The sequence below is a fragment of the Castor canadensis genome, chromosome 12 (genome assembly GCF_047511655.1).
Source record: "Castor canadensis chromosome 12, mCasCan1.hap1v2, whole genome shotgun sequence".
NCBI lineage: Eukaryota > Metazoa > Chordata > Mammalia > Rodentia > Castoridae > Castor > Castor canadensis.
Window position 1 is genome coordinate 92,012,270 of NC_133397.1, and position 10,714 is coordinate 92,022,983.

The 10,714-nt window shown below is 40.7% G+C and overlaps 1 long non-coding RNA gene across 1 annotated transcript in view; it reads left to right on the forward strand.

Annotated features, from left to right (window-relative positions):
- LOC141414890 (uncharacterized) overlaps positions 1-9,831 on the forward strand; it is a 42,779-nt gene extending 32,948 nt beyond the window's left edge. The window contains exon 3 of the long non-coding RNA XR_012439853.1: positions 9,425-9,831. This is a non-coding gene — a long non-coding RNA (uncharacterized lncRNA). The remainder of the gene's footprint in view (positions 1-9,424) is intronic.
- Positions 9,832-10,714: the final 883 nt, after the last annotated feature.

Here is a 10,714-nt window from a genome sequence, read left to right on the forward strand (position 1 = left end):
AAAAGGTGCCTTTTGATGGGTGAATTAAGTCTGTTAACATTGATAGGTATGTGATGATTCCTGGCATTTAGTTGTCTTAGTTGTTTGAGAGTTTGATTGTGTGTAGCTAAATCGATGTTACTCTCTACATTCTTGCTTTTTCTTTTCCTGTAGTTTAGTACTGCCTGTCCTTTCGTGGTTATGTTGGGTTTCACTTTCTGTGTGCAGAACCCCTTGAAGAATCTTTTGTATTGGTGGCTTTGTGGTCCTATATTCTTTTAGTTTCTGCTTATCATGGAAGACTTTTATTGCTCCATCTATTTTGAATGATAGTTTTTCTGGGTAGAGTATCCTAGGGTTGAAGTTATTTTCATTCAGTGCCCAGAAGATCTCTCCCCAAGCTCTTCTTGCTTTTAATGTTTCTGTTGAGAAGTCTGCTGTGATTTTGATGGGTTTACCTTTGTCTGTTATTTGTTTTTTCTCTCTTACAGCCTTCAGTATTCTTTCTCTAGGCTCTGTACTTATTGTTTTAATGATAATATGTCATGGGGTAGTTCTATTTGGTCAGGTCTGTTTGGTGTTCTGGAGGCTTCTTGTACATGTATGGGCATAGTTTTCTCTAGACTTGGGAAATTTCCTGTTATTATTTTGTTGAATATATTACACATTCCTTTTTGTTTGCACCTTTTCTCCTTCGTCAATGCCCATGATTCTCAGGTTTAGTCTTTTGATGGAGTCAGTGAGTTCTTGCATTTTCTTTTCACAGGTCTTGAGTTGCTTAACTAATAGTTCTTCAGTTTTTACCTTAATTACCATTTCATCTTCGATTTCTGAGATTCTGTCTTCTGCTTGTTCTAGTCTGCTGCATTGGCCTTCCATTTTGTTTTGCATTTTGTTTCATTCTTTTTTCTGAGGTTTTCCATATCCTTAGTCAGTTCCTCTTTAATATTATCTATTTTCCTCCTAAGTTTATTTATCCCTTTATTTATTGTGTTCTTTGTTTCACTTTGGTGTTTATACAGTGCTTCTATAGTTTCTTTTATTTGTTCTTGTGTTTTGTCAAATTCTCTATTTTTGTTGTCTTGGAATTTCTTGAGTGTCTCCTGTACATTTTGGTTGACCATATCCAGTATCATCTCTATAAAATTCTCATTACTTACAGGATTTCTTCTTTCAGGTTGTTCTTGTGGGCTTCATTGGGTTCTTTGGCATAGTTTATCTTCATTTTGTTGGAGTCTGGATCTGGGCATCTGTTTTCTTCATTTCCCACTGGTTCCTATACTGGTTGTCTCCCAAGCAGGTTAGGAGCTGGCATCTGGCAGCACAGGAGCCCTCCTGGTTTCTCCATTTAATGTGGCATGGGGATGCTATTCACGGGCTGGGGGTGTGTGGGTGTCGGAGTTTTGCCTCTTCTTGGTGGTTTTTCCTGCCAGGTGTATCTCCAGCATCTCTCCAAGACTTTAGGAAGCATGCTTTCTACTTCATCCCTCTAGTTGCCATCTTGGAATCTCTTCAATTTTTATCTAATTCAAAATCCAAGGGGTGAAAAAAGGAGGGAGAAATTGTTTGGGTTCAAATAACACTATAAATGGCAGGCACAGTAGGTAGAAATGAAGAAAGCAAATAATGTCATTGACTACCCCAATTGAAGTGGGATGGTATCATGGAAAACTTATCAACCAAATATTAGACATCTGTCAATTAAAGGATGCTAAAGATGTCAAAAACATTTTTAGGGTAATGCTTCCTAAATGCCACACAACACATACACACACACACACACACACACACACACACACACACACACACATGCGCACACACACATGCGCACGCACACACAAACATGGAGAAAGAACTACATTAAATCCCATCTACTACCTATTATATGGGAGAGTTTAGAATACAAACAGGAAAATAAGAATATTTGTGTTCACCCCCAAAATCAAGCACAGTAATAAAAGATTACAACAATAAACTTTATTAAAAACATGTGTCTACTCATTAACACAAATATTTTAATAATTCTGGTTAACTTTGAATTAATATTAAAATTCAGAGAGAAAATGTCCTTTTTAAAACAAAATACCAGCAAAAGAAGTACATGTGAAAAACTGAATTTTAGAATTTAAGGAATACAAACATGGATGATCAACTTTGATGTAAAAAAAACCAGGATGTAGACAAGGTGGAATGATGAATAGTAATTTTTCTAGAGGAAAAACATTAGAGAAAAATATATTTATACATTCTCAAAGTTTCCCTCTCCAAATTGCTTACAATATGCCATTTAAATGGACTCACAGAGTGGATGCCTCCTTCCCCAGGTGGACAGTCCTAGATAGAGACATGAATGATGGACAAACTGGAAGGTCTTGGCCTTCAGGTGGGGTGTGACAGGAAGCATATGGCATTAGCTGTACATGGGTTTGGCTAAAAGTTTAGGATGAATTTAATCCTGGGAAAATTATCAGACAACTTAAGAATGTGGGTCATAATGCCAGCCATCTGATGTGTTCCCTATACAAAGGTCAAAGTCATCATGGACTCTGACAACAAAAAAGTGAGGAATGCTTTTAAATTCAAAAAGACTAAAAAATATTGAAACAGGGTCCAGTTTTATCTGCTGTCTTCTTCCACTGTTCTTACCCTTGGGTTTTTGCAGGGTGGGGATTGCAAGGGCTGGGATTAAGGTCTCTCAATTGTTCTATGGACCTTGGCCTTGGTCTTTGGTATTAATGACAATTAGAGGGTAAGGAACAGTGATTTCTCCAGAAAGCATGGCCTTTTGGAGTGAAAACTGTCAACATCAATTTATGATCCTGAAATCCCATGATCATGAGATCTCTTCGGTGTTCTATTTGGCCATCCACATAGTTTGTTTCCTATTTCTTCAAATGGAAAAGGTAATTTCTATGATGAAATCTTGTTCAAATTAGCAGTATCTCTTCTTAGTTCCAGAAACACTTGGTATCTGAGAGAGGGAGAAAGAAATCAAATGAGTCTTGTTCAGGTCCTGGTGGCAGAGACCACCTAACTCCTATGGGAGGAGGAGCCAATTGCTGGGACTCAGGCTGCATGAAGTAGAAGATGGCATCCACAATGATGTAAAGAAAACCTTCCTGAACTTTCAGTCCACCTTGTGGTGCCAGCATTCAGGGCCCCTTCCTAGTCCCACCCATCAACTAGATATCAGCCACTTTCCTCTTGATCCTCCTTATCCTGACCTAATCAGGGGCTCTTCCCAATTCTCAGTGGTGTGTGTTCTTAGCACCCAGGATGCATATTCAGAAACATACTAATGAGTGAGGGAGAAACACCTTCCCTTTTATGATTGAAAAGGGAAGAGTGGGTATGCAATTGGCAGAGCATAGGAAAGACAGCAAGCAGGCTTCAGACAGCACCCAAGTCCAGTTCCACCTTCTACTAAAGAGAAGACTGATGCCTTGCAGCCCAGGTTTAACTGAAGCCACATGACCTCTTGACAACCCTGAAGCTGACCCTCTCCATAAATGCTGAGGAAGAGCAAGAAAGGCAGTAAATGGAGGGCACAACAAACACAATGGATATTGGGTCACCTTGACTAGACAGGAAGAATAATTTAAAAGAGAGGTTTGGAATATTTTTCTGAAGTAGATTAGGAAAGACCAGAAAAGGATTCACTCAAAATGGAAAGAGTGAAGAGAAAGCAGTGAGGACAACCATAGTCCAACTCTTTTGTTCTAATTTCATGAAGGCAATTCCAAACCAGATCATACCATAAAGCATTTGTAGGAATAGTCTCAATATCTAGAAAAATGAATCTCTAAATTAAAAAGGATTACACTGTGCTTTACTATATGCTCTGCTCTTTGTAAATGTTATTTCCCCAAAGTGCTCATTCAGAAAAGGTTCCTTTTAGTATTACATGGTATTCAAGAATGGCATAGAAGCCCGGTGCCAGCGTCTCATACTTGTAATCCTAGATGCTTATGAGGCAGAGAACAAAAGGACTGTGATTTGAATACAGTAAGAGTAAATATTCTAGAGACTCTATTTTGAAAATACTAAACACAAAATAGGGACGACACAGTGGCTCAAATTGTAGAGTGCCTGTGTACCAATTATAAGGCCCAGAATGCAAACCCCAGTACTACCAAAAAAAAAAAAAGTGGCAAAGAAGTATAAATATAAAAACATTTCCTGAGTTTCAGTTGTGATGTATTATTATAGTTTTTTCAAGGAAGGGAGACTGAAAAGTTTTATGTGGGTATTTTATTTCATGAAATTCCCTGACCAAAGTAAATATTTTAAATTGGAGTACTGATCTCATTGGAGGACTGGGAAGTTAACATGGTACAATGTAAACTGCCAGATTTACTATAAAAATGAAAAAGAAAATACTAAATAGCATTATGTGTAATTGGAGGAAGTATTTTTTTTGGTATGCTGAGTTTCCGTGTAGTTACTATTTCTTCTTTCATCCATCACCAGTTTTTGCACATGTGCTTTAAGTATGGAGGTTGAAGGTCAAATCCATTCATCACCATGTTTTTCTGTGACATACAAAGGTTTGGTTGAGAGCAAAACACCAAATTCCATCAATAGTTAATGGTGCTCAGCTCTTTATATGATGTAAGCCAAATATATGGGAAAATTCTGTGTTGAAAACATGAGATCATGATGAATGAATGCTCCTCATTTTTTGCCATGTTAGAATCACCAGGGAGCTTCTAAAAAACACTGATGCCCAAATCTCATCCCAGACTATTTAAATGAGACTCTCCTGTGTGTGTTCAAGGCATTCATCACCCTAGGTGCTTGTATCAGTGCAGTGTGATCTGCAGACAGTGAATGGACCACCAATATCCATCACTCTTAGTTCATCTCCACATCTCTTTCATGACTGACTCCTGACCTACTGGCTCTGTGGATTTTACTCTTCACATTGACAGTTGAAGAAAATGACTCTCTTGTCAATTGCAATCAGTATCAAGCTTGTCCTGTATTCTCAATCAATCATATTCGGTGTGGATATACCTGCCCTTGGAATTAATTTCCATTAAGTTAGTTAAATAAAAGGCTCCCGTAAGTCTCAGACCTGCAGATTCAATGGAGCTGTATTTTAGCCTCTTAACTAGACATGTTAAGTGGAAAAGGAAATGAGAAGAGAACACACACTGCCTAAGAAACTGATGACATGTGCAGCATTGAAGTACTGCCCTTGGAATCTACTTTTGGAGTGATGCCCCTTTACAGTACCATTTAATATCCTCCAGGTAATGTCAGTGTCCATGAGGTACAGCTACTGAGTTCTGATCAAACCATGCACATTGGGAAAAAGCTGGAGACATGGGGCTGAACACAACACTAACTCCCACATCTGTCTTTCTCCCACCAATAGCCTAGTTTGTAACTTAGTTTTTTGTAATCGGGTGCCTTCTCATTACTTTTAAACATTATCATGTGCATGTCCAATTGAAGACCTAGAATTGACTTGGTCGGGGTTCCCTTGCACAAGCACAAGAGAAACTGAACAAATGATTCATAAAGGGCATGGTCCCAGAAGAAAGAGGCAATGGAGGTGGGGATGCTGAAAAGATAGGCAAAAGTCAAGAAAAGGTGGTTTCTGGGAAACTCATGTACTCAGAACCAAAAATGATTCTCTTTATACAATGGGGATAACAAACAGCTGGTCTTACCTGTGGCGGTTAAAGTATTAGGAGAGCAGGGGTGCTTAGGAGCAGATTTCAGAATGCTCATAGGAGATGATGATGCAGGAACTGACACGGTCACAGCCCATGGAAATTCCAGGTAAGAAAATGCAGAAATCACATCAGTTGTTGGACAGAACCAACCTTGAAGACAAAGCACAGTAGGAAAAAGAGCTCAATTCTACATAGAGAGTCCATCATAAAGAATAAGTGCATCCAAGAGTCACATGTGTGATTACCTCTGCATGTTGATGCAGGGAATCTGCATTCATTTCTCCACTTGCTGAACAATAGTATTCTTTGGATCATCTCCTGTTTTAAGACATTTGTGGCATCAGTGAAGCCATGTTGAAACTCATGTATGTTGTCAAATGAGCCTTCAGCAGTATCACACTCCAGCATTTCAGGCTTCTTCACTTCAATGGAAGCATCCAAATTTGACTCTGAAAATAAACCCATGCCCTTGTTGAGATATAAGACAGCCATTAAGAAAAGAGTAGAATGAGACAAATAAGTGCAAGTGGGGAGGTGAATCCTATAGACACTCTGATATTTGCATTTTTGTTGATGTTTCTGGCATATTCACAGTAGTAATAAGATTGCCAAAAAGCAGTGGTACTTCCAATTTGTTGTAAAAGAAATTGTCAAGCACAGTGTGAGAAGGACTTTAAGGAGCCACTGGCACAAGATCCAAGGCCAGTTCCACTTTTTACTAAATAAGAGACATGGATGGCTGTGGGCTGCACTTTAAATGAAGCCATATGACCTCTTAAAATCTAGAACAGACCTGTTCCATCAACATTGAGGAAGAGCGAGGAAGGCATCAATGGAGGCCGCAGCAGGCACTCTGGATGTGAAGATGCTGTGAAAATCAAGTAACCTGATAGACATCAGGATGAAATCAGAGCATGGAGTAATAAATGGAAGATTCACACACCCTGTGTTCCCCAAACCTTTCTTGAGTTGGCTTACTGCTCTGGCATCTATGAAGGTGACCAAGAGACAGAATGACTGAGCCCAGATGTTGAGTAATGGCTAGGCTTGTGGGAAGCCAATGGAAAGCAAAAGAGAGTCCAGATGGACAGGAAGACAGTTAAATACTACATGTTATTCACATGGGTCAGTGACTACAGGCCTCTGGAGGCTCAGGAGCACTTCCCAGGGGACTGTCACAGCGGAGACCGTGGCCCCTTATCCCAGATGACCTTCACCTCCTGACATTACCACCATGCAGCATCAGAGGCTCCAGGAGTTGATACTGAGAGTGACACAGGGTAAAGATGAGCACGACCTAGATACAGTGGACGTGAAAGGTTGAAACCTCAATCTTAAGATATCTACAGCAACCCAGCTACTTGGGAGACAGAGACTGGGAGGAAGGTGGTCTGAGGTGAGATGGAACAACCAATAAGCAGGGCTTGGTGGATTGTGCCTGTCATCCCAGAAAGAGGACCTGATGCCTCAGGTCAAATGGTAGTTGCCCTAGTAGGAGTGAGACCCTGAGTTCAAATACCAGTAATACAAAAAATTGTTTGTTACAGATTTGTCAAGCACAGTCATTGTTATCTACAAGCTTATTGGGATATAAGAGGGTCATCGAGTTAACATAGTAGGCTAGGATGAGTCATGGTCCAAGGATAAGATGACTTCTGAAGACAGACATTCAACACACCCTTGCTGCTCATAAGCTCGTGGTGGCTCTACATGGCTCATTATCCCCTCTCCAACCTGCTGCCTATGGATCTGTGGCCTCCACAGAGGACCTGGCTGATAAAGATCTGGCCTGGCACCAGGAAGTCAGCAAAACTCTAGAGTCACCTGACCTCTCATCTTCACTGAACAAAAATGGGCCTCATAAGTGGCTTACAGACAAACTTCAGCCTAGACATTATGGCAACACTTCATTGGGGGTTCCCTTGGCAGACCAACTGAGTTTATTCCATCATGTCAAGAGTACTTACGGTTTTGATTCAGGGCAGGGCTGACTTTAGGCCCATCCAAGGGGAGGGCAGTGCCTCTGAGACATTCTTGTGAGTCCAGTTGGTCAGGATGAGTAAAAGGGAGAAATACTCTTCACCTGATGAACCTGTGAAGAGTTCTTTCACTTTCTCCTCTTGCAGCTGACTGTTGAGTCTAGCGGGATCAGAAGAAACAAAAGATGAAGTCAAGATGGATTATATGCCACAGCAACCCAGCTGGTGCTGATGAGAAGCTTATAGGTGGGGTCCAATAGCATGGAGCTCTCCCTTCCAAAAAGACAAAGGCAACCATTCTCTGATGTGGGCACAGCTTGATTTCCATGGAGCTGATAGAAAGGCAGAAGGACAGAGAGATTGAGTGTGATCCAGATCAGTGCACTGGCCAGCTCACAAGCTGATGGGGGGAAGGAGACTCAGCTCCACCTGTGAGGTGCAGTCACCATAGCGGACAGGCAAGGAGAACCATAATGGTGGGTGGGCCTTTCATAAATGACATTGAATTTTACATACAGCTATGCAGTGAATAATGGCTCCCTCACTGTAGACTCCCAGTGAACTTGTAACTTCTAGGCCCTTTTCCATCAGTAGTGGTATGTGATAGGAGTTTTGGGGGCATATTTATGTTTCATGGCACATTTGTCCATAACCTGGGGCCAAGAGTGAAGAGATGTGCATCTCATCATGATTTTAGCCTTAAAAAGGGAACAAGTGATTTCTTTAAGGGAAACAAGTACTGAGACTGCTTTGTTCACCTTGGTCACTCATCTTACAAGTAGTTAACCTTGCTAACTGGTTGAGTGAGTGACATCACTACCCACAGCAATCTTTCTTTACACTCAGTCTGTAGCAATTTTCACCTCATGATTTGTACTTTCAGAGCACCTTCATCTTTCATCATTACCTGGAATTCAGGGAGTCCTCTTCATCATCAGCCTCATCATTCTGGTTTTCTGCAAACAAATTCAGGAATGTCAGAGAGTCATTAAGTAATTTCCATCTGACCCATTTCAACAGAGTGCTCTATCTGGGCATGCAGATATAAATCATGTATGTATGAGTTCAGGATGCACTGGGAGAACTATACTCAATGATCTCCTATGTTGACTTTGGTAGAGGGGCAGGGGATAAATAAAATCAAGATGCCTTCTAAACAAGTAGAAAAAAGTCATAACAAAACACACTCTTTTGTAAAATTAATATATACTAATAAAAATACATGTAGAAAAAGAAAGAAACGGTCTTTGACAATATGCAGCCTCTTTGTGCACAATGCCCTGATTTGGTGGATCATTATTATAACATCAGGTGCTCAACTGGGTAAAGTTAAACTGTATTTTGCTCTCCCGAGCACTGGATATGTGTCCAATTTCTTCTGGATTTAGTTAGCTATGTCTTTCTTCCCTTTAAAATGCTCATTGCCAGGCTTTAGGGGCACTGAGGAGTTATATTTTCACTTAAGTGCATTCACGGGCACTCCCTCATTCACTCTTTACAGCTAGGAAGCAAAAGATGATTTGTTCCAATTTACAGATGAGAAAGCTGAAATCTAGAAAGGACAAACTAGCCACTTGCTACAGTCATGAAGTGAGCACATGGGAAAATATGGGAAACTCATTCATAGAAGGCTCTCAGCATTCTAAGAATCTACTTCCAGTCCTTGAGCACTGGGTGGATACACCTCCTGTCCCAAAGACCATGTGCCATCCTTCATGGACTAGAGAGAAAACTGGAATACTTTGAATTCTGAGTGCATTTCTCCACTCTGTTCCCACCTAGGCTATTTGCATGCTGCTGTGACCTCACATGTGCTTGGAAACCAGGACAGCTGGTAAGTGTTACTACTGGAGGTGTGGAATGGGCTGTGGTCCACTTACCTGCACTTATCTTGTAGACAAAGGGCTCCAACAGCTTGCTTGCCTCAGTCAGTTGCTCTCCATGGTCCTGGCCCCAGTGGTTGTCAGGGTTTTCCTGAGTGCAGAGGTCCTTCAGTTGCTGACTGAGGGAGAAGGAGGCCTCGCTTTTTTCCTCTCCCATCTGAACTCGAACCAGGATATCATCTTTTCTAAGGTGGGATAGAATAAATTGTTAGAGTAGAAATGGTGTAATCATACATGTTGAGATTTTGAGAGAGATTTCTGTGGGAATAACTCCATAATACCATCCAGGTATAATTCTGGCTCATTCCTTTGTGAACAGTGGCTTTTTCTGCTATTATATTCTGAATTTAGTGGTTCAGTAGAAACATGCTCTTGAGATATTTATAGACCCTCCAGAAGTTTTGTGACTTCTAGGCATCTTTCTCTTAATGTCAGGGCAGGATAAAACTTTTGTTTTGTGGGGGCTTTTTGTTTGTTTGTTTTGCTGTGAAATTGCCTGCCAAGTGAATGTGAACCATTCAGAAAACAGGTGCACCTCTGGATTTTAAGCAGGCAAAAGAGAAAAGCTCATCTCTGAGTGCAGGATATTCCTCACCCTGGTTCATTCACTCTATGAATGAGACAGACTCTGTGAATGGGAGAGACTACAAAGTGACACTCAGAACAGACAGTGCTATTGGCTTAGTAAACAAAGCCAGAGTAAGAGCAGTTCTTCTTGACCTCTGCATCATGAGTGTGGCTACCTTTGACTTCTTTGTATGATCTGTTGGGGCCACTCTCCATAGTTTTCATGATCGTTACCTTCTCCTATCACTGGTTGTTACCTTGGATCCAATTCTGATAGTACTTGTTCTTCATTATCATCATCTTCATCTTTGAAATTTTCTACAATCAAATTCAAACAAGCTCACTTAGACATTAGGCAGTTCTATTCAGGCATTAGAAGTGGAGTGACTTATCTTGGCACAGAGTCATAAATTATCTATGTGTGAATTCAGAAAGGCCTCGTGTCTGTCTTAAAGAAATGCCTGCCATGACATTTTATCCCATGAAGTGAATAGCCCAATTGGAGGGATCTCCATAATAGCATCTTCTACATTTAATTGGGCAAAGAAAGGAAAACGTCTTTTGTTATCTAGATTCATATATACTGGAGAATCCAGTTGCCCGCAGGCCTTTCCAGTGGTAC